Source organism: Lutra lutra, chromosome 5 (genome assembly GCF_902655055.1).
Source record: "Lutra lutra chromosome 5, mLutLut1.2, whole genome shotgun sequence".
NCBI classification, from domain to species: Eukaryota; Metazoa; Chordata; class Mammalia; order Carnivora; family Mustelidae; genus Lutra; species Lutra lutra.
In genome coordinates, this window is record NC_062282.1 from 35,900,209 (window position 1) to 35,925,590 (window position 25,382).

General features: G+C 37.9%; 1 long non-coding RNA gene across 2 annotated transcripts; it reads left to right on the forward strand.

Annotated features, from left to right (window-relative positions):
- Positions 1-271: 271 nt before the first annotated feature.
- Positions 272-25,382, forward strand: LOC125101027 (uncharacterized). 2 transcript variants are annotated; one of them, XR_007127734.1, is made up of 3 exons: positions 272-2,226; positions 2,911-2,952; positions 23,545-25,382. It is a non-coding gene; the product is annotated as an uncharacterized LOC125101027 (long non-coding RNA). The 2 variants fall into 2 exon arrangements; XR_007127735.1 differs by lacking the exon at positions 272-2,226 and having other exon boundaries at positions 2,485-2,952; positions 23,545-24,685; positions 25,005-25,382.

The following is a 25,382-nucleotide window of genomic DNA, read 5'->3' on the forward strand; positions in this document are numbered from 1 at the left end:
TAACAAGTTTTTTTGAACCATGATGACTGCTTTGATCAATGTTCACTTTTTCCTTGATCCCTGAGGTAATTTTCAGCCCAAAAGTACTGTGGTTTTAAACTGAAATTTGCCAGGGCGCCTGAGTGGCTCAGTGGATTAAAGTCTCTGCCTTCAGTTTGGGTCATGATCCCAGGGTCCTGGGATTGAACCCCGTACTGGGCTCTCTGCTCAGCAGGGAGCCTGCTTTGCCCACAACCCCCCTCCCTACCTGCCTCTCTGCCTATTTGTGATTCCTGTCTGTCAAATAAGTAAATAAAATCTTTAAAAAATAAAAAAATAAAAAGAAATAAATTGAAGTTTGCCTAAAGATACAGTAGAATGTCTTGGGATTCCATTACCAAAATAGGGTTTTGGGGGAGGACTAAGATTTTCCTAGGTTGTGCCTAGTGCCAACTGGAATCTTTCCTGACCTGAAATTTCGGTAACTTGATCAAGAAAACTAAACCTTACACTAAGAGCAATCCACAGCTTGTGGCCAAATAGAATTAGTCTTACTCTATGCCTAGAAAGGGCTCAATTATCAGTACAGGTAAGATTTAAAGATCAATCTTTTCTCTGTCCCACTGTATCTCTCATAATCTCTTCCACCATTTTTTCCCATTTCATTAAAATTAGTGCCTTTACATAGTTGTTAGTTGATCAACTAGTAGTTTTCTAAAATGTCCAGAAAAACAGGATACAGATATTTTGAAATGTAGGGATTTTCCATGGCTATCTTGGAAAGAAAAAGGAAATCAGGCAGAACAATAGGTAGAGATACTGGCTTGAAATGAAATAAAGGTGGCAGGGATTTCTAGTTCAAGCAACATGGTGGGCTAAGGTATCAACCATTTTCTTCCTCTATTACAGATTCATTATGCAAATATGTAGCACAAAAGAAGTTAAAAGTGTGACTAAGCTGGAAGGAGGGAAGGAGGGGAAGAGGAATCATCTATAAGTGGGAACCAGTCAAAGCTAGCAAGCACTGTGTGGTGCTTCAGCAGCCTGGGTGATAACATAACTGGAAATGGACTGTGGAGGTTAAGTACTTAAACACTCAGTTGGGGAAAGGAAGCATGGACATGGTTAAAGACTTGAACTCAGAGACTGGAAAACAGACCTCACCCCCAATACTATTTTATCATCTGACTCCTCCAAGGGGCTCCTGTCCCTGAAAGGGACTAGTAAAAAGGCAATTCACAGAAAGTGCAGACATGTGGCCAAGAAATATAAGAAAAACAATAAAAATCCTTAGCCTCTGTTTCAGTGTAGGAAATGCAAATGGAAATAATGAATTACTGTATCATTCTCATTGGAATGGAAAAAAGTTGTATGTCTACCTACCGCCTATCACTTTGGATGTGGGGAAATGGGAGTTCTCGCACACTCCAGGCAGGCATTTAAATTGATGCAGTCACTTAGGATTGCTGCTGTGTAGTATCCAGTGCAGCTGAAGATGAACATGTCCTGTGACACAGCCATTGCTCTCCTGGATTGATACTTTAAAGGTTCCTTGCTCAGGGGCACAAGAAGATAGACAAGAGGATATTCCTTGGGATACCACTTATAATGGGCAAAATGGAAAACCTCTAAATCTCTAACAATAAAAGAATAGATACATATGTTGTAATATATTCATGTAAATGTACTAACCAGTGTTTAAGTGGATGAATGTATAAATGTATTAACATGAATGATCCAGAAAAAGGCAAGTTGTTGGAAAACATGGTCCGATCATCCCATTGATGTAATTTTTAAAAATCCAGAGAACATTATGTTGGTTTTGGAATTCAGCATCTGTGGTAAAGTGTTAAAATCTCAATTGAAAGCTCTGTATACCCTTCAGGATATTATAGTATGATAAGACAGGAAGTAGAATAGCATTAGAATGGGGTGATGGATATGTTCTATGGTTATGTTTGCTTAGTTGTATTTGCTACATTTTATTTATTTTTAAAAAGAAGGAGGATCAAATACATATGCTAAAATGATAGTATTTAACATTGGATGATGGGTATGTTAGTTCTCATTCAATATTTTCCAACTTTTTCTGACTGTTTGAAATGTACATAGAAGCTTTACATAAATATATTTTCTACTATTTTCAGACTATCGATAACCAGTGTTGTGGCTGGACTAGCCCCTGGAGTTTGTATGATTGCAAGATGCCCTCAGCAGTAACCATAAGGAAACTTTGGGAAAAAGAAGGTTTATTACCAACAAGTCATGGAAATCACTTGGCACACCGGGGGCCACACAGAGAGATTGAGGGGGAGGGGAATGGGGACCTGGGGTTCTGCTTTTATTGGGGTAGAGTTTGGGGTTTCACAGTGTCACCTTTTTTTTTTTTTAAGTAGCCCCCATGCCCAACATGGGGCTTAAACTCAACCCAGAGATCAAGAGTCACATGCTCTACTGACTGAGCCAAACAGGTGCCCCATTATTGGCAAATTTAAAATATAAGGGCAGTAATTGAAAGTGTGAAGAGAAGAAAATAAATGGCCAAATGGTCAGTTAAGGAAATCAAAAAAGATCTCTAAAATAAAGGAGCCTCAGGTGTGGGGAGGCAGCCTAGCTCTTTATCTAGTTGTGCTGTGGACAAGGTGTTTATTAGAGACAGCTGTCTTTGAAGTGGATGCCTCTTTGAAGTGGATTCCTGGGCAGTCAAAGCATAAGGCACTCATAGTACAGAAAAGAAAAAAAAAAAAAAAAAAAAAAAAGAAAAAGAGCTTATTAATACTAGGATGCCCAGAGTAACTATCAGATGATACCATTTACTTCCCTATAGGAATTTTCCAGTTAGTATCAAGCTTGAGGCTCAAGTGATAATTAGCTTTTGGTAATTTGCACAATGTAAAATCAATTAGTCATTGCCTTATTTCTGTTTTTCAGGCCAGCATAGAGTAGTACTTGTGAGCCATGTTACACCAAAAGGTAAGTTGTCTAAGAGTTTGGCTGGTCTGTGTATTAACTACCCAACCTTTTGGATTGAAAGACTCTCTTATCTTTCTTTGACACCCTAGATAAATGGACCTATGACTAGCAACATGGAATGTCTTCAGTGTTGTCAAATACTGCATAGCACCACATAGATTCTGTGGAGAAGGGGTTGTATTGTTAGTAAAAGAATTATTTGCTCTGGGAAAAGTACCGAACATGGAAGCATTAAGTAAGCAACAAGAGATGGAGGCCATTTATTGTACCCATCCTCTTTGTCCTATCTTTGTAGTCACAAAGCATTTCCTAGGCATGGAACACAGACCTGGGGATTAGGAAGCAGATTCTTGTTATTCTGATAATTCCACTTGTATCAGTTATTTGCCATATCTCTTTTCTTTTTTTTAATAAATTTTTTCAATTTTTTAATAAACATATAATGTATTATTAGCCCCAGGGGACATATCTCATTTCGTTGCCAGAAAAGTGGATTTTAATGCTAAATAATCCAGAGATATAACATGAGAAGTTACTAATAAATATTTATTAAATGTAGTTATTATAAGTCTTCAGTGTTAATTGGTTGACCATTTAAAAATGGTCAAAGATCTGCAACAGAGGGGCATTGGATGTGGAGAAGTAACAAGACATTTAAATTGGGGCTGGCTTCAGCAAGATTTAGAATCCGTATCGACCTTACACAGGTGAGTGGTTTGATAGCTACATATGCTTTGAAGGTTACACAGGCTTAAGGCAGGAATGGCTTGGGAGTCTGGTTTTCACCGGGTCAGACTCAGTCCCCGGGAGTAACTTAACACCTGATGTTGCGATCTCCTGGAACCATCTTCCCTTACATGCCTGGCAATTGATCCCAGCTGTTGGCTGGGATCTCAGCTGAGGCTGAGTAGACCAGAGTACATACACTTGGCCTCTCTATGTAGCTTGGGCCTCCTCACAGCACAGAGGTTTTAGGGGAGTTGGACTTTTTACATGATGGCTCAGGGCTTCCTAAGCAAGTTCCTTAAAAGAATGAGTGGGGGCTGCATGGCCTTTTCTGACTGAGTCTCAGGTCCCACAGCATCATTTTGCTGTCACCAACTGATGTTCTAAGTCCACCAACATTCAAGAGAAGGGGGCATTGAATGCCATTTGGATTCCTGTTTTGAGACTGACATGGGCTTTGTGAATTAAAGGCCACTGAACGCAGAAAAGAGGACCAGGAAAGGAAAATTATGATCAGGCTACTGTGGAAAGTATGGTTATAAGTAAGCTGTGGCTGCTGCTGCTTATCCATGTGTTGCTTTAGAGATTTTTCTGAGGTGAGGGTCTCATTCTTGTTTCAGGAAGCCCTTCTCAGTAACATTGCATTAGCAGGGACAATAAGAAGCCCTCATATCAGCCACACCAAGTCGTCTGTTACCTGCTGGAAGGGAGAAGCCAAAATGGGAACCCCCCACAGGCTTACTTGCTGGTCCTCACATCATCATACTTATTGTATGTTAGATGAATCCATTACAGATATGTGTGAAAAGATTATTCACATGTCAAGTCTGCTGTTCACTGTGATTTCAAGAAATCTCCTTCCTTACTATAGGTCTTCTCAATATAATATTGTCCTCCAGGAGAACTACCTATCTTTATACCTACCACAGAACCTCAGAGGTACTTGGCTTCAGGATCCCTGTCCTCTCAGGTTCATGAAACAAGGCATTTTTGTGAAGACACCTACCTACCATCCTAGTTAAGAACTTTCCCGATAGGTCTCACAAAGCCTCATAAGTCTTGCCAAGACTTCACAGTGCTTCCAAACATTTTTTTCTTTTTTATATCACAGAACACAAGTAAATTTATATTTACATAGCATACTGTTGGAAATAGAACAGGGCTATTTTTGGTAGTAGCAACTGGCTTACGGAGTCCTCCCATCCCAGTCTCCATCTGGCTGTGCAAAAGGATTTCTTTTGTAATCAATATTTCCTGTACTTATATCTCACTCTTGACACGCTGACTAGGGAAACTCTGGGTAGAGGAAATAACTCTGAACTAGGGGTTTGGAGATTGGGATTCCAACTCTGTCTTTATGACCGCTGGTCATGTGATCTTGGACAAATCAGCTGTCCCATTATTTAGTACTTCTTCTGGTCTTACTTCCCTTTCTCCATTTACTCATTTATTCCTCTGCCATTTTTCTCCCTATGAAGTAGTTTTTCATATTTTTCATTCATGATATTGACCTTAGTGTCCTTTTTATATCAACAAAGCCGATCATCTTTAAGAGACAGTCTCTTCTTGCCTACAAGATGCCTGTATATTCTGAGTGAGGATTTAGGTGATTTCTATTTCATCCATCTTGCGATTTCTACAGAAAAATGTTGTTTGGGAGACATTGTAGAAAGTTATTTAGAGCAGTTTCATGGGTTGAAATTCAAACGTAAATAGAAAGATTGCAGCTGCTCAACTAGAACCCCAAATCCTACAGTCAATTTATGAACGCTTTCAGTGCAATGGTGCTCTGGGAAGGAAGCCTTGAGAGAAACTTCCCTTTTGAGCAAACATCTGTGACCCGAACATGGCATGATTCCACTTTGGTGATCTCTCTCTAGGCCCCATAGTTGAATAAATACTTTTCTTCTGGGTGAATAGAGATGAGAAATCAAAAAACCAAGTCTGAAGGTGAAGTTCTTAGAGTAAAGGAATAAAAGATAAGCTATGAGAAAGAATGCCGTGGCTGAGTGTGGAGGTCAGTGTGGAGGTACTTGTGAGTGTGGGGGTCATGGTTGGTGGGTGGAATGGTGGCAGAAATCAGAGGAATTCTCTTAATACAGCATTCAAAGGCGAGCAAAAGCTTTCATTTTAGGGGAAAAAGAAAGTGAAGAAAACTTCCCTGACCAAAGGTGCACAGTGTGGTTTGCTGACTTATAGGAGAAAAGACTTTCTCCCAGTTTTAGAAAAGGATGTCTCAGAAAGAAACCAGGACACAGATGAAGGCAGAACATGGGTCTTGATGGTCTGTATTGGCTGAGAACAGTGTCTCTCTGCAGGGCCTTTTGTGGTCTACCCTTGAAGGATTCCCACACGCTGGGTCTCCGCTCAAGAGATATGTTGCTGGAGGCGACAGCATTGGGAATAGAGCCAGTTGCTGGCTGCTGTGGTTGGAGGAGTGAGCAAGACACAGAAAGAAGCAAAAGCCAGATGACACTATACTGGGAAAAGGAACAAGATAGGCCCTAAGGATCGGAGGTGTAAAGCCCCAGGACTAACGAACCCATCATTTACCTTCACTGTAACCGAGACCTCCATTGTTGATCTCGTCAATGTTGAAGGAAACACAGACGAGATGATACGTGGCCATCATTCACACATTTGCTTGTTTGTCACACAGACACTTATTTCATATAACTAGTAGGAAATACTGAGCTGATCATGGAAGATCCCAAGATAACAAGACAGACTCCATTTTCAAGGAGCTCTCAGGCAAGAGTGAAAAGGAAAGACTATATTTCTAGCTATGGCTCATTTACCAAAAATAATAAAGATTTGTCTCATCGTTTCAGGCTCGGTGTTTTGTGTCCAAAAGCCATTTCTAGGTTTTAACAACTGGTAACAGAGGAAGAAGAGTGGTTGTAATAGTGTGTTAGTGGGTGTGGTAGCCCCCCAAAGAGACCCACACCCCCTGGAAACTGTGAATGTTACATTATTTGGAAAAAAGAGCCTTTGCTGATACCTTGATTTGGGCCCAGGGAAACAGATTTGGGAATTCTCACCTCCAACACTGTCAGAATAAATTTCCATATTGAAAGCCACAGAGTTTGTGGTCATTTGTTGCAGTAACCACATGAAATTAATATAGTGGGGAATAACCTGTAAAGATGTGAATACAGTCTTTTTGCTCTTAATTTTTTTGATGACTACCATATTCTCAGTTACATTCAGAATATCTATTTATACTGTATCTCTCCCTAAACATTGTCCTTTTCCTCTCCTCTCTTTTCCTCCCCGAATCTCATTACCCCTTTCTTACCGACCACAATTCATGTGTTTGAGCATGCATTAAAAAAAAATGAGGCTATGTTGGTACAGTGAAACAAAGGGCCTTGTTGATTCATCTAAACCAAGACAAGTATATTTATGTTATAATGAGCTTCAAAGTACTCAGGGTTGGGAACAAAATGTTGAAAACTATAGCAAAATGGTGCCTTGATTTTATTTACAGTATCTTTGCCATATCTTCCACTTTTGAATTTGGGCATTTGTCGGAATTGGAGGCAAATCCTAACAAATAACAAAGAGTTATATGTGATGCAAATAAAAGAAGGCTGATGTGTTAGCGACAGCCCTTGTTTGGAGGGTTGCTTGGAAAACAGCCATATGGAACAACTGTGTTGATAACACTGGCCAGTCTCTTTAAGCTCAATTATGCTCCTAACAAGACACAATTTAAATTGTTATCCACAAGCACAAAGGTAAAAATTGTAGTGTTATCTGTTGGTCGTCGCGGCAACAGCATTGGATGAAGTTGGTTGCACCATCACTAAGCACTTCCAGAAAAGTTCAGCAGCAATTGTACACAGATTATTGGAACACACGTTGGCTTCTGCGTTACAAGCTAATGATGCCAACAGTTGGAATCTCTTAAGGTTCTTCATGGTCACTCAAATCATCCTTTGTCCACCAAGCTGCTTAGTGCCAGAAACAATACTAGTCTGATTTTGGCAGGCTATGCTGAGTGGTTAATCAAGGATAGCACACTCACTTAGCCTCGAGGAAAAGGGAAGAAGTCAAATATCTTACTCTCTCATCCCTGAGCCAACCAAAACAGAGCAAGGATTCAGGTTCTGAAGAGAACATTCTATCCTTGTCATTGTGGCTTTGGAGTGAATGCTGCAGTGAGGGTTGTGGATTTATCCAGCACCAGGGAAATGAGGGCTGTCACTGAAATCACTAGAGTCAGATAATAGGAGATAATAGGAGAAAAGAAAACTGGCTCTGCTTGTATGTACTTCTTTATTCTATAAATTACCTTATTTACTCAAGGAAACAACTCTTTCTCCAACCACTACTGTTGCCTCCTCCACATTTTCCTTCATCCATGCTGGCCCCCACCACCATCTACTGATTCATAGACCACCTGCCATGTCCATGCTAATTGCTCTCTTGGGTACCCCACCTCATTCAACAGTCCACTTCTTCAGACACTGAGAACGCTGTGTACCACACTCTCTCCCTCTCTTCCCTATACTCCAGTGTCACCAGGCTTGGATGTGGGGGGCAAGAAAGGGGAAGGGAAGGTGGGAAGGAAAAGGATGACTGTAAGGGAAGACTTAGAGTTGTTTGGATTACTCAAATTAAATCTACAAAGATCAAATTTGGCGAAAATGGTGGGCCTGTTTGGAAACAACTCAGATATAATGGGCTTTCAGAGGATACATTGTCATATTCTCGATATTCAGGTTTAGTTTTCCTCATAAAAAAATTGTAAAGAAGTAAAATATTTTTAGATGGGTATAGATTTTGAGAATTTCAGTCCAATCCCTCCTTGTTTATTTCTGAGATCTACTTTCTTCTCATTTATATGAAGCAAATATAATTAAAATTTAAATATAAAATAGTGTTATTATTTTTGCCATAACACATTAAGTAAGCACAAATGTCTTACTAACAAAAACATCGAAATAATCATCCTTCCAGCAAAGTAATTTAAAACAAATTGTAGCCAATGAGCTATAATTGATACTTCTAGCATTTCATACAAAATATGAATTAGAATGTAAAAAGAAAGAGAGAAATGTTTTGTTAATGCAAACTATGTGTGTGCATGTGTATGTGTGTATAAAATGAGAATTCCTATAAAAGAAATAAGGCCATAAAATTCTTCCAGTCTTAGAAATAATATTCTTAAAATAGTTTTAATAAACTACATGAAATTTGTGATCAAGGACTAATTTTTTTAAAGTTTTTAATTTTAATTCCAATATACTTAGCATACACTGTTATAATAGTTTCATATTATATATAATATGAAATAAAATATAATGTATTTATAATATAATATATAGTCATATAACTGTTATTAATAGTTATAATAGTATACAATATAGCCATTCAACAATTCTATATATTACTCAGTGCTCATCATTAGAAGTGTAGTCTTTAATTCCCACCACCTATTTCACTCATCACTTCCCACCTCTTCTCTGGTAACCATCAGTCTGTTCTATATAGCTAAGAATCTGTTTCTTGGTTTCTCTCTCTCTCTTTTTTTCCCCTTTGTTTTATTTCTTAAATACCACAGATGAGTGAAATCATATGATATTTTGTCTTTCTCTGACTGGAGTAATTTGACTATTGTAAACAATGCTGCAATAAACATAGAGGGCATATAACCTCTCAAATTAGTGTTTTTGTATTCTTTGGGTAAATACCCAGTAATGCAACTGGTTAATACCCAGTAGTACTGGGTCATAGGGTAGATGTATTTTTAAGTTTTTGAGGAAACTCCATACTGTCTTGCATAGTAGCTATACCAGTTTGCATTTCCACCAACAGTGCAGGAGTGTTCCTTTTTCTCCACATACTTGCCAACACCTCTTGTTTCTTGTGTATTGATTTTAGCCATTCTGACAGGTGTGACATAATATCATTGTAGTTTTGATATTCATTTCCCTGAGGATGAGTGATATTGGGCATCTTCTCATGTGTTTGTTGGCCATCTTTGGAGAAATATCTGTTCAAGTCTTCTGCCTATTTTTAATTGGATTATTTGGGGGGTTTTGGCATTGAATTTTGTAAGTTCTTTATATACTTTGGATACTAACCCTTTATCAGATATCTCATTTGCAAATGTCTTCTCCCATTCAGCAGGTCATCTTTTAGTTTTGTTGATTGCTTCCTTCACTATGCAGAAGCTTTTTATTTTGATGTAGTCCCAATAGTTTTATTTTTTATTTTAGCTTTTATTTCCCTTGCCTCAGGAGGCATATCTAGAAAAATATTGAATGGATGCTGCCTGTGTTCTCTTCCAGGATTTTATGGTTTCAGGTCTCACATTTAGATCTTTAATCCATTTTGACTTTATTTTTGTGTATGGTGTAAGAGAATGTTCCAATTTCATTCTTTTGGATGTAACTCTCCAATTTTCCCAACACTATTTATGGAAGAGATTTTTTTTCCCATTATATATTCTTGCCTCTTTTGTCAAAGATTAATTGGCCATATAATCCTGGTTTGTTTCTGGACTTTCTGTCCTGGTCTATTGATTTATGTGTCTGTTTTTGTGCCATTACAGTACTGCTTTGATTACTATATCTTTGTAATGTAACTTGAAATCTGGAATTGTAATGCCTCCAGTTTTGTTTTTCCTTTTCAGGATTGCTTTGGCTATTTGGGGTTTTTGTGATTTTATCTAAACTTTAGGATTATTTGTTTTAGTTCTATGAAAAATGCTGTCGGTATTTTGATAAGATAGTGTGGATATTTAAACATTTGTTCTTCCAATCCATGAGTATGGAATATCTTTCCATTTGTTTGTGTCATTTTCAATTTCTTTCATCACTGTGTTTTAGTTTACAGAGTACAGGTCTTTTACCTTCTTGGTTAAGTTTACTCCTAGGTATTTTATTATTTTTGGTTAAATTATAAATGAAATTGCTTTCATAATTTCTCTTTCTCTTGCTTCCTTATTAGTGTATAGAAATGCAACAGATTTCTATACATATATTTTGTATCTTGTGACCTTACAGAATTTATATATCAGTTCTAGTAGTTTTTTGGTGGGGTCTTTAAGGTTTTCTATATAGTCAATTTTGGGAGGTTATATGTTTCTAATAATTTATCCATTTTTTTCTAGGTTGTCCAATTTGTTGGCATTTTTAAAATAATATTCTTTTATAATCCTTTTTATTTCTGTGTTGTCAGTTATTTTTCCTCTTTCATTTCTGATTTTGTTTATTTGAGTCCTATTTTTTGGGGGGGTGGTGAATCTGGCTAAAGGTTTATAAATTTTGTTGAACTTTTCAAAGAATCAGCTTCTGATTTCATTGATCTGTTCTACTGCTTTAAGTTTCTATCTTATTTCTGATCTAATCTTTATTGTTTCCTTCCTTCTAGTGGTTTTGTATTTTTTTTTTCTAGCTCCTTTCAGTATAAGATTAGGTTAATTTTTTGAAGTTTTTCTTGCTTCTTGGGATAGGCCTGTATTGCTGTGAACTTGCCTCTCTGAATTGCTTTTGCTGCAATATGTGATCTACTCTTGAAGATGTTCCATGTACACTTGAAATGAATGAAGTTTTCTGAACATATCTGTTAAATCCATCTGGCCCAATGTGTCATTCAAAGCCATTGTTTCTTAGTTGATTTTCTGTTTGGAAGATCTGTCCCTTGATGTAAGTGGGTGTTAAAGTCCCCTACTATTATTGTATTACTGACATTTATTTCCTTTACATTTGGTATTAACTGTTTTAAGTATTTGTGTGCTCCCGGGTTTGGAGAGTAAGTATTTACAATTGTTAAATCTTCTTGTTGGATTATTCCCTGAATGATTACAGAGTGTCCTTTTTCTCTTGTTACAGTCTTCGTTTCACATCCATTTGCATGAAAAATGCTTCTCTATCCCTTTACTTTCAATCTACATGTGTCTTTAGGTCTGAAATGTGTCTCTAGTAGGCAATCTGTACAGATGGATTTTGTTTTTAATCCATACCGTCATGTCTTTTGATTGGAATGTTTAGTCCATTTACATCAAAGTCATTATTAATAGGTATGTACTTATTGCCGTCTTGTTTATTGTTTTGTGGTTGTTTTGTATTTTTTAAAAGATAGATTTATTTATTTATTTACTTATTTGAGAGAGAGAGAGAGACAGAGACAGAGAGTGCATGAGCAGGGGGAAGGAGCAGAGAAGCAGACTTCCGGCTGAGCAGGGAAGCTGTTGGGGGGCTCCATCCAGGATCCTGAGATGACCTGAGTCAAAGGCAGATGCCCAACTGACTGAGTCACCCAGGTGCCTCTGTAGTTGTAGTATATTCCTTCCTTTCCTCACTCTCTTCTCTCATGATAATTTGGTTTTCTTTAGTGATATACTTGGATTCTCTTCTCTTTCTCTCTCTCTCTTTTTTTTTTTTTTTTTGCATATTTATTACTGGTTTTTTGATTTATGGTTACCCTTCAGTTTTTATATAACATCTTCTTTATATAGCAGCCTATATTAAGTTGATGGTCACTTAAGTTTAAACTCATTCTTTACTCCTGTCCTCCCCATGTTTTGGGTATACGGTGTCATAATTTGTATTCTTTTATTTTGTAGGTTCCTTGACAATTTTTACAGATATACTTTTTTTTTCTACCTTTCTGTTTCCTATTTTTCCTTACTCTTCTTTATAGTCTTTCATTTCTGCTCAAAGAGTCTACTTCAGCATTTCTCGTAGGGCTGAGTTAGTGGTCATGAATTTTTTTAACTTTTGTTTGGGAAAATCCTGCTGTACTAAGCTTCCAGTACCTGTTAAGAGTGTTTCACATTTACCGCATGTTTTGCAGGAGGAAACAAAAGTTTGTGAACCACTGTTTTCAATAAACCTTCATATGTGAAAATCTAGTTTTAGACTGTAGACTACAGATTTAGACAGTAGACAAATTGGAGGTATTTTGTGTTTTCTTAAGTCCTCAATGGCCATGTGGACCCAAAAAACCTCTAAAATCTCTTTGTTCAGCCAGGAGTTTGCTCCTAAGTGCGTTTCTAGACATCACCACCTGGATGTGCCAAATATGCTCAGAGTCAACATGGACTCTTCAGTTTCCTGTCCTTTTTAGAATTTTCAGATCCAGGGCTTAGCATTGTTGTTTACACAGCCTCACATCTAGAAAGCTGGGAGTCATTTTTTACATTTGTTCCTCTCCCCATACCGTCAGATACTAAGTGTTGCAAACTTCTAAAGGTGTTTCCTACTCACCACTCTTTCCTTCCCTTACCAATTCTGCCCTGCATCAGATCCTCATCACTCCTCCCCTGGACAGTCTCTCAGGTCCTCTAAAGTCCCCCTGCCACGAGTCTCACACTCTCTAATCCATGTCCTTGGTTACCTTTCTACACTCAAGTCCCATCATTATTCATTTCCTAAGGGCTAACAATACTGAAAAGTTGCCTTTCACTAAATATACCAAGTTGGCCCTGAGCTCTCTGTCTTTATATTTGTTTGTTTTCACCTTCATGGAGAATTAGTTTGTGGCATAGTTTTGGATTTCCCTTTACCTATGAATACTTACCACAGACTTCCACAGACTAAAGCTCTCCTTTCATTTACCCCATGTGCACTCCATTATATTGTCATTGTATTGTATTTTCTTCTTCCTAGGTTCCTCAGAGTATGAATTGTGTCTGTTCCTTGTTCAGTCTCTACTACATTGCACAGTGCCTGGTACATAGTAATGCTCCATAAATATCTGGCTAATGAATGAATGAATCTCCTTAATTAAAACTCTTGACAAAGGCAATTAAAATATAATTTACCTTACAATAAAATTTAACTTACAAACTTCAGAGTTACAAATATATTGAATTTCCTACTGGCTTCACTTATAATCAGTCAGTATATTTTGAGAATGTAACTATCTGATTTCAATATATTGACTTTTTGGGAAAAATATAGTTAAAAACTGTAGTAGATTATTACATAGGTACATCAACACATGTATTATCTTTACTGTCTACTTTGTGTCTTCTCTCCATAACAATCAGTAAAATGCTCCTTATATCATATTTATTCTCTTTTGTAAGATGCTTTGTGTAGCTGATTTGATGTGTAATTTGCTCATACAAAAAGGAAAATCACTGCTGCAGAAAAATGTAGCCTGGTCTTACCTTTGGGGGAAAATATTGTTATATAACTGATCCCAAACTTTGAAGAAAATTTTTTTAGATGTTTTTTCAATTATTTGAAAGAGAGAGAGAGAGATCATGAGCAGGGAGAGGGGCAGAGGGAGAAGCAGACTTCCTGCTGATCAGGGAGCCCAACGTGGGGCTCAATCCCAGGACCCCGAGATCATTACCTGAACTGAAGGCAAACGCTTGACAGAACCATCCAGGCACCCCTTGAAGAATGTTTCTATCTTAAGACATATTTTCTCTATGCTATTGTGACTAAAGTGGTATAAGACTTCCAGCCTTTTATTAATGTTCAATGAACACATAGTACTTACCTGATATTGCTCTAGATGATAGGATTACAAAAATGATTAAAACAGAATTCCTGTCCTCTTGGGGATAATAGTTAATAAAAAGCTCAGGCCACTAAAGACACAATTGCAATAATTAAGTATCATAGTAGGTAACCTGAATAAAGCTGAACTACCACATGGCCCATTTCAACAGGGTGATGTACCACAGGGGATGGCATGCATGAGGAATCAATCTAAAAACTGAAAATCAATTTGTTACTTTTGTATGTTTTCTTGAAAAATGCCAAGAGTGATTATCACATGAAGCACTGCAAAATATCCTAAAAATCTGCTACATGAAAATACCTCCCAAAGTCAGTCATCACAGTAATGTTGCTGCCCTCAACCTTCACTTTACCTCACACCCAGCTCTTGGTTTGTTTGCTTCACCCTCACCTTCATCTTTCACTGTCTCTCTCTCCCCCAAAACTGTCTCTGAATATTCAAACCACTCTTTATCTTCTCTATTTCTTTCTCTTTTTCATCCTTCTTTTCCAATTTCATTATTTTCTCCCAAGAATGGATTTTAACTGTCATAATGTAAGTAATCTGTTTTTCTGCTCTTGTTTTTTACTATGTCACTTTGACTATAGTCCTGAAGGACATAAGGACCAATATAATAAAGAGCTCAGACACCAAGCAAGGATAGGGAAGGGAAGGAGGCTGTGACCATTCACACACTAACATTTTTTCTTTCTGCCACAAAAAGAAATTATGACAGCCCATTATACCTTCCTTATGGAGGTGGGATTCTAGGAATAAATTAACACATTCCAGCTTACACAAAATGAAATGGAACCATGATTCATAAGCTCCCTATACCTAGACACTTAAAATTATAAAACACATTTTCCTGCTAAATGGATATTAAAAAACAAAAATAAGGAACTTCCAATAATTTTTTTGAACGCTTTACCTTGGGAAATTCTGAAATGAGAAATTTTGGCCCTGGACTGAAAAATGGCCATCAGCTTTAGAAGTGTACTAAATGGGGTCTATCCAAACAGCAAAAGAATCATGTGCACACTATACGAATATGTTAATTCTCTTTTACATTTATATTGATAAATCAGTCAAATGCATGAATGACTCAAAACAGTCTGCAATGTTAAATACAGCCAACGTGAGCAGAGATTAACTAATAATGCTGGGGAAATTATTATTTTACCAGGAAATGTATTCTTTCCCTCTATTTGTCTTTGGAGATGTAGCATAAGAAATTTGGCTAAAGAGCAATTTTGAAAAACAAAAAATTTCAGACACATTTTAAGGAGGTTAGAAGAGTGCTAGGGGGAAAAAATGCCTGCAGGAATCATAATTGGAAAAAAAATGTATTTATTTTGGGGATGGTTATTTAAATGGAAGTTTTCATTTACTTTGAAGCTTTAACTATTATTAAATATTTAAAAATCTGTCTTGATTATTCATACTGATGGGATATGTATCTTTAATTTCCCTCACAAGACTTTTTGCTCAGTCTCTCCCACATCCTTAACAATATTATTTCTTGGTTCAGTTCTCCCCTCCCCTCCTAAACAGGGACCTTCACAGTGCCGTGTACATATGAGCTACTCACTAAATATGTGCCATTGATCTAAAGTCTGACTTAGTTTTATTTTCCTGGTAACAACTATATATGCCAGGAAATGGATGGAGAGGAGAAGAAGCAATAAAATTCTCAGGTAATAAATAGACTTCATATTTGGCACTGAATATTGAGAACTGTTTGTAATTAAGTAGAGTTGCTTCTAAATATCTAGCTAATTACTTGACTTTTATTTGTAACATCCAGAATTGCTAAACACAGGCTAACACATCTTCTCTGTGTTATCATCTTTCCATTCTAAGAAACTTAATCTTTTGGGACACCTGGGTGGCTCAATCGGTTAAGCATCTGACTCTTGATTTTGGCTCAGGTCATAATCTCAGGGTCATGGAATTGAGCCCCACCTCAGGACTCTGCAATCAACAGTCTGTTTGTCCCACTCCCTCTTCTCCTCTCTCCCCATCCTCTCTCTAAAATTAAAAAAAAAAAAAAAATTAAAAAAAAAGCTTAATCTTCATCTCTCTTTTCTTTCTTTAACATAATACTGGCTACATGGAGGATGAGGGTAATAAGGTGTTTTTGAGAAATTAAATGAGATAACATTATACTAGGGCCTCAGCATGGGGTCAGATATGTCAGTTTATCTTGCCATGGGTTGTGTGTTTCTGCTGAGCACTTGATTTTGCGAGAGACTAGCCAAGATGTCTTAACAAGAATCATCTCTTTTTATTTACCATTTTCATTTTGAAGGTGGGGCCAGTGGTCACAGAACTAGTAAATGGTAATGACAGTATTTGACCTTCAGTAGTATTGTTCTAGTTTCCCAATTCTCAGCCATAATATTTCTCAACTTAGACATAATGCTTCTCAGTGACTTGCTCTTTTTTTCCTTCCATGGATAGCAAACTTATTTCTGCCATGTTTTTCAACAGAATTTCCAGATAGAACAAAAGCTTTCTTATTTAACAAGTACAGAAATCAGTTACTATTTTTTCCCTTCATTGTTGCAATCAAAAATCTTCATCTGATGGAAAACTTCACAAAATTATGAATGTTTTAAATGGAAAAACCAGAATCCCTTTGATTTTATTAATATACAGGTTTCAAACTTTAGTACCTATTCCCAGTGATTGAGAAAAAGCCACCATAAAAGAATTACACTTAAAATTTCACTCAAGCTTTTACACGAATGGTGGATAATCAAAGACAAAATATTATGCTAATAATAAATTAAGGGATATTAGATTTGCATATTTTTCCCTTTGAAGTTTGCAGATTTATGGTTAACTAATTCTTTTTTTTTTTTTAAAGATTTTATTTATTTATTTGACAGAGAGATCACAAGCAGGCAGAGAGGCAGGCAGAGAGAGGAGGAAGCAGGCTCCCTGCTGAGCAGAGAGCCCGATGCGGGGCTTGATCCCAGGACTCTGAGATCATGACCTGAGCCGAAAGCAGCGGCTTAACCCACTGAGCCACCCAGGCGCCCCTGGTTAACTAATTCTTTTGACAACATCCCTGGCAATAGTATTTGTTTTTAGAAATAGTTGCTGTTAACAATTTTTAATTATATATTCCTAACATTTACTGTTTTGGAGTGTGTATGGAAATCAATAACTGTAAAATACCCACAGGAAATAGGAGAAACATGAAGTCCCTTACATTTTAAGTAGCACATCTGTGTCCAAGTAAGGTTGTGCCTTAGGAGACAATTGTCTCAATCACAGAACTTCCTTAACTTAGAGAGGGTGTGTATTGAAACACATATGGGTTATATACATCCTGCATCCTGTACAGACCACTGGACTTGAATAGTGTCTAGCACATAAGGGAATCTCAATATTTATTAGATGGGTAAGCTTGATTAGTGGAAATATTATAAATGTGATTTTGTGTGTGGATGGTGGTGGTGTGGTTTTTAGATGGGAGAGAATCATTTATGCATTATCAAATGGAAAGATGTTTATGAAACAAAGGTTTAAGTGGCAAAGGCTTTGAAGTAAAAGGCTTTGAAGAGATTCAGAACTCAGACTTGGGTGTGAATGGTCAATAAGTCCATGCAGTGTGAGTATCTTTTAATGCCTTCTTTTGGATACTTTATTTGTAGACATCTATTGATACCATAAGACATGTCTTGGGTAAATATGAATTAATGGAAAAGAAAAAGTAAGCAAGTAATATAGCAAACAATGCTCACTAAGTAAACAATGCTCAATTACATTTTCCAAACGTTAGAATTAGAAACTATGTTCAATGAGATCACATGTTCTCCCTTAAGACTTCACATATCTAACAATTTTGCTATTCCTGTAGGAAACATCATCTTGCATGAGGAGAGAGGGTGTTTTAAACTACATAGACAATTACATCTTGTTATAAATAGGTTGTGTTCTAGAAGTTCATCTGAAAGTTAATTTTTTGCAATTATAACCTATTTTCCTCTGGAAGCAATGTGAGAACTAGGACTTAGATTCCCAAGGTGCTAGTAGGTGTCATGGCTTGTCCAAGAAATTTAAGGTAAAAACAAGTGCTCTGGGGTAAGAAAGAGATAGATTCGAATTCCAGTTCTCTAAGTTTAGTTTTCTTCTCTATAAAATGGTACTAATTTGTTAGGTCCCCCCCAAAATGGGTACCCCAATAATGGGTCCGTGATTAAGGGAGTGAGACTGATACAAAGTGAAGGTCAAGCAAAGCTTTATTTCACGCCAAGCATCAAGAATCAGACCGACTGTCAAACAGAGCAGTCGGGGCCGCCCCTTACAGAGGACGACCCCTCCCTGCTTTCCAGACTAACTTTTATAAAGCAAAGGCCATGTGGTTGGGCCTGGCCACGCACAGGTGGCCAATGAGACTGTAACACACACAGGAAACTCCACAGTGATGCTAGGTGACCAGATGAATTACAATTTACCCTGGTAGACATTTGAACCAGCCTATCACCTAGTTCAGAATTGTCACCCAAAAGGTGCCCAAAGGGCGGGGCCCATACTCCTTGGTAGCTAGGAGACAGTATGCACCCCCACTGATTGAATACCTCCACCTGGCCTGACCCACCCTTGTATTTGGACTTTGTTACCTGGGACTGGTTTCCCGGACTTACTTTGAAGTAAGTTCCCCTGGGGGAGGCAAGGTCAATTTAAGTTTTACAACAAAATGGCAGTTCAACCAGGGTGGGGCCACTCTGGCTGAATATTCCCTTACAAATTACAGGACTCATTTCATTGAGTATGTGTGGATTAAATGAGGGTTATGGATTATTAAGTATAGTGCATACTTCTAAGCAAATATTGCACAATAAAAAAGAAGATATTGTTATCTACCACTGTAATGAAGTCTAGTAAAATATAGATTCTCACTCTATTTATGTCTTTATTGTTTCCCATTTCTCTTGGGACTCCAGACATTGGTAAAATTCAAAAATTATCCATGTAATTCTGGGACTTCTATGCCTTTCCTCATGCTCTTTTCCATATACTTTTTTTTAAAGTCCTAGCTCGAATGTTACCTCCTCTGAAAAAACTTTTTTTCCTGCTCTGGAGACAAACAAAACTGATGAGGAAAAACACAAATGTTAAGAATGAGCTAAATGCTAAGCAGAACTAGTTAAAGAACCAGAACAGGCCAGTGGATTTGTGGGTTTGCCTGCTCACAGGGCTGGGTGGGTTAAATGGTACGGTATGCTCGATCAGCATAGGGCTCTTTGTTAGAAGGTAGAATAGATGAGGTGCGCCTGGATGGCTCAGTCAGTTAAGCATCTGTCTTTGGCTCAGGTCATGATCCCAGAGTCCCTGGATCCAGCCCAGCATTGGGCATCCTGCTCAGTGGGGAGTCTACTTCTCCCTCTGCCCCTTTTCTTGCTTATGTGCTCTCTCTATCTCTTGCTCTCTCTCTTGCTTGCTCTCTCTCTCAAAATAAATTAATAAAATCTAAAAAAAAAAGAAAGAAAAAAAAAGAAAGAAAAAAGGAGGTAGAATAGGTGAGAGCCCTAACCAAGAATTTGCCAAAATAAATCATAATGGAGTGAAGCAGCATGGAAATCCAGCAGGAGCTGGGCTATGTAAACTTGACGGTGAGCTATACATGGTCAGGCACACAGTCTAGTTCATGCCTATCATCTCACCATCTAATACAGGGAAACTGAGGTGTTCACTGACTTGATTATTTGATTAGAACAGAGATGAAGGAATAAAGGGAGAGTATGCAAAACTAAATTGTTGTGTGTGTGTGTGTGTGTGTCTGTGTCTGTGTTTTAAGATTTTATTTATTTATTTGACAGAGACAGAACACAAGCAGGGAGAATGGGAGAAGGAGAAGCAGGCTTCCTGCTGAGCAGGGAGCCAGATGCAGGGCTTGATCCCAGGACCCTTTGATCATGATCTGAGCCAAAGGCAGATGCTTAACAACTAAACCATGCAGGTGCCCCTGTCTTTTTTTTCTTTTAGAGAGAATGTGAGGGGATATGGGGAGGGACAGAGAGAGAGGGAGAGAGAATCCTAAGCAGGAACCACACCCAGTGCAGAACCTGATTCGGGGCTCAATCTGAGGAACCTGAGATTAAGACCTGAGCCGAAGGCAGACACTTAAGCCACCCAGGTGCCCCAGCAAAGCTAAATTGTACAGAAGTTCAAAAGTCTATTAAATTATATTCACTGAAATAAAATGTCCTTAAATAATTAGTTCTATATAAAATAAAACAGCCTGCTGCTTTTAAATTTTAATTAAATCAAATAAATTTGCTCTCATTCACAATTCTGGATTTAAGAAATAATTCCAGGTATCCGGGCACACCTCGGTGGCTCAGTTGGTTAAGCATCTGCCTTTGGCTCTGGTCATGATCTCAGGGTCCTGGGGTCAAGCCAGCATCAGGTTCCCTGCTCAGCAGGGAGCTTGCTTCTTCCTCTCCTTCTGCCATACCCCTGCTTATGTTCTAGCTCAAATAAATAAATGAAATCTTTAAAACAAAAAAGAAATAATTCCAGGTATCATTTCAAACCATCATTATGAATATACACGTCTCGTAGGTGGGGATTTAGAACATAGCAAGGTGATGGGGATGAAACCAAGCCTTTACTGGATATTAAAGAAATAATGATTTAATCATGGGGCTTTTAAATTGGCACATACATGGTAAGCATGTTATTCTTATAATTTCGTAGCTCAATTATATGGGGTTATAGAAAGGGAAGACTCCTTTGGGAGGAGGAGGATTACATACACATTAGTGTAACGAATGGAAACTTGTGTCATCTTATTTTCTATTTTTCTAGTCCACCGAATTATATTGACAATTCTGTCTTTTCTAAGGAAAATATTTTACATTTGGGGTAAATGTCAGGTTTGTTTTGTTTTGTTTTGTTTTCTTAAAGGCCAATGGTTACCAAAGGCTATGATATATTGGTACCACTCTACTCAGAAGAGAGTTTCTGGCTTTATTCCAACTCTCCATTCAGTGCATGGCTTTCCCAAGAGGACTGTTCTACTTTATAATTATGCTGTTAAGTGCAATCGCTTTACCAGGTGCTGAGGGATTTTTTTTTTTTTTTACTCCTTTCATGAATGCTAAGACAGCTACCCCCCAACATAGGTTGTGTGTGTTTCCGTGAGTACCAGTTTACACGTACACCTTTAAATTTTGTCCTTGATCTTTCTGTCTTCTATTTCTACTGATACTCTTTGGCTTATTTCCTTCCTTCCTCTGTTTTGTAGTACTATTTCTGTATGTACCGAAGATACCTAATTTAAATTTCTAACCCACATCTCTGTCCTGAATACTCAGATGCATATATCTAAATGTCCCTGGAATGTCTCGAATTCTATACTCAACAGGCGGCTGTGGTATTGAGGTTTACAAAAAGAAACATATATTCCGTCTCTGTCTCTATTCCTGGCACTGATCTCCTATACCCTTGGGATTTCCTAAATGGTGAGAGCAATGCAGGCACCTTTTGTTATGTTAATGAGGTGACTTTTGGAAAACAGCCTGGCTAAGATGAAAGCTGGTTGCCAGGGGAACCAACCACCATCTGATTAGAGGGTTGGAACTTTCAGTCTCCACCCCATACTCCAGGGAGGGGAAAAGGGCTGGAAATGAACTTCAATTACCAGCAGTCAGTGATTTAATCAATCATGCCTGAGAAATAAAGCCTCCATAAAAACCCGAAGGGACTGGTTTCAGAGAGGTTCCAGGTTAGGAACACATGGAGATTTGGAGAAAATGGTACACTCTAAGAGCATGGAAGCTCCATACCACTTTCCCTATCCTTGACCTATCTCATCCAACTGACTCTTCATCTTTACCAAGTGTCTTTTATAATAAACAGGTGGTCTAGTAAGTAAATGTTTCTCTACGTTCTGCGAGCTGCTCCAACAAATTAATTGAAGCCCAGGAGAGGGTGGCTAGAATAGGCAGTTAGTTAGGTTGTAAAACAGGATGTCTGGAGGCCAGCAAAGAGGAAGTCATGGCCAACATGGAGAAGTCGGAGGCCTGACCTTGTAGCACTCTGAAACAAAACCACAAGAAAATGGATCAAATCTGGTGGGCCCAAGATGGCTGACAAAATAGACTGAATTTCACATTATTCCTTAATTACACTACATTACCAGATCAAAATCTCCTACCTAAGGGTGCCATGACAGGAAAACCCTGACCAAATAAGGGAAAAAGTATATCACCCCCATTCCTGAAGAGACCATCCTGCTTCCAAAAAATCCCCTCCTCTAGTAAAGAATATTCTATCCACTTGTTAAGAACTGTCTGTGAAAAATAGAAACTGCAACCCCAGGGGGTGCAGTTCTCCTTTGAGCTCACCAGCTCTCACATCTTGGAAGTGTACTTTCCCTTTAATAAACTTTGCTGCTTGCTCTGCTCCCCACACTGTGTTGTGTCTGTCCTTGAATTCTTTTTTGTTGGGGTTCGGGGGAGACCAAGAGCCTCCAATGACATCTTTTGGATGGGCTGGGTTGAGGCCTCAGGTCCCAAGGTCTTCCCAGTCCATCTGGCAACAGTCAGAACCTCCAATCTACAGTCTGTTGGTCAGAGAACCAGCTGACAACCTGTACATGAAAATCTGTGTCTAAAGTGAGTGGGGAGAGCAGTCTTTGGGGTGTGAGTACTTAACCTGTGGGATTTGATGGCTTTCTCCAGATGCATAGTGTCAGAATGGAGTTAAATCTGTGGGACCCTCTGTCATTGTTCATGGATTATTGAATTAATTGCTTGGTCGTGTGGAAAAAAACACATAATTTGGACAGCTCAAACACAATATATTCGAATCTTAACACATGATATCTTCCCTCTTTCTATGCTTTTACAAGTCCCTTTTACTATATTCTTATTTCAGTGCATATCACCTTTATTTAGGTAGTTATCTAAGACTATAAACAGAATCAAAACTCTGACATCTTCTTCATATCTTACAAACAATTAATTCACCCTCTTTGACATCTTTGGGATATTTCTGTATATGACCGCCTTACTTCAGGGAGTCATAATATTTTGCTTACTTTACTGCAATAGCCTCCAAAATATTCCCCCTACCTCCAGTCCAGTTCTTTTCCAATCCATTTTTGTACTTTCCCCACTGACAGTGATCTTTCTAAGATATGAACTCTGGATTTTAAATTTTGGGGATTCTTTTGGTCCATGAGTTTCCCATATTCGATCCAACTTATCATGTAAATTCCATGAGTTTACCATGTCTGATCCAGCTTTGCATCTCTAATGTTTAGGTGAATGCTGGATATAGGATGGATTTGCTAAATCATTCTTTTATTTATTCATTTGCTTTCTATTGGCACCTTCACTAATCCAGGGGCTGTTATATGTTCTGGGTATACAGATGTAAGCAAGATCGAAAAATCCTCTGTCTTATGGAAGAAAAACGTGTGCGATGTTGGAAAATAAACAGAAGTGGCTTTTATAGTTATCAGAGAAGACCTTTCTATGGATGTAGCACTGGGGTTGGAATCTTGAAGGTAAGAAGGATTCAGCCTTGAGAAGCAAAGAGGAACATGCCTGGAACAGGGTAGGCTAAAAGGAAATTGCAGTGAGGTAAGACTGCCCAGCTGATATAAAGCCAGAAGATGGAAGTGGTCCATATACTTTCCTTCCCTGCCTGAGTGAGTACAAAAAAGTAAGTGGGGAGCTTCTTTTTGCTTTGAATTGGCCAGGTAACAGACACCAAAAGAGTTGCTTCCTGATCCTTTCAAGCTATGTCTTTAAATTTCCATTGAGTACCGAAGAAATCTGCAATCTGTTTTTAAAATTGTCATAGGGGATTAGTGAACTCCATTGGCCTTTCAGATTAGGAAACTGTGAGTACCAACAGTGAATAACCCAGAAAGCCCGATGGTATTTAAAATGGATCCATATAATGACATATTTTCTGTCTTTTAAAAGACTCAGAAGCATGGCTTCAGAGCAACTTAGCTTCAAGAAAAAGAGGAAATTATTTCTTTGTTGTGATTCATGCTGAAGGGCACAATTTCACATTAGAGCAAAAAGTTCTGTTTTTTGCTTTTTAAAAGCAGTATCAAATTTAAATATGCTCTCTATTGCCTGCATACTTTTTCAAAGGCATTCTGAGATTCAAATAGTATAGCTTATTAACTGCATTTTCAACTTCTTTTATGCCGAGGGGAGACAGTTTCCATTTAATCTAAGAAAAGTCACTATAATGAAAATGGGGATAGAATTGCAAATTATAATTCTACAGACAAGAGCATCATTTCATTATAATGTAAATAACCACTCCCATGCTGTGTGGTATACTTAACTGAATTTGGTTAGATGATTATGGCACTGGAAGGCGTCTGGAGGTGGGCAGTAATGGGGTTCTGTTTGGTGTAGTAAAATATTAGGGGTTCTGGAGTCAAACAAGTCTCTCATTCTTGCCTTTGACCTTTAGGAAGAAGACCTCCTCTGAGCTTTAAACTTGGGAATCCAGTTTCCTTTAATGTAACATCTGCCAAATTTGCCTGGTAATAAAAATTACCTTGGGTAATTTTTCAGTTGACTACCAACTCTCTTAGGGAGTAGGAGAAACTCCATTTTACTACATAGCCAACCATGACGTTGGATTTATTGTTACTTCACTACTTCTGAGTTTTCTTTATTCAGTATCTTAATTTCTCATTCAAAAGGCATCTGATTTGTCCTGAAGGACAGAAAACTTGTATTTTGGAATTCCTAATATAAGCCAGTTAGTAGGATATTTAGGTCTAGCTCCACATGTGTTATCACATGAGTTCACTAGAACTATCTCAAAAGTTGATTTTATTTTCTGCATTCCTCTTTAAGGGTAAGCGATGAATCATCTGAAAATGAGTGTATGTAGAGACTGTGTGCATGTGGTGAATAACTTCTGGAAGGCATCTTGTAGTTAGAAGTCCAAATGCTCAATCTCCTTCAATTTCTACACCCAAAAGGAAGAATGATTATTCACGTTCAAAACGAAAATGGAGAGACTGTGAAGTCTTAACCATCAAAGCAAGCCTGACCATAGAGAATTTAATTGATTACTTCAACCCCAGATATCGCTAAGAGATTTTCAAGGATTTTTGAAATATTTCCTTGCTGTCCTTAGTTTTTATACATGTATTTTTCATGTAGTTTAACTCTATCTAGGTATCTAATTTTCTCTCCTACTTTTCTTTCTGTTGTCCCCACCCCCACCTC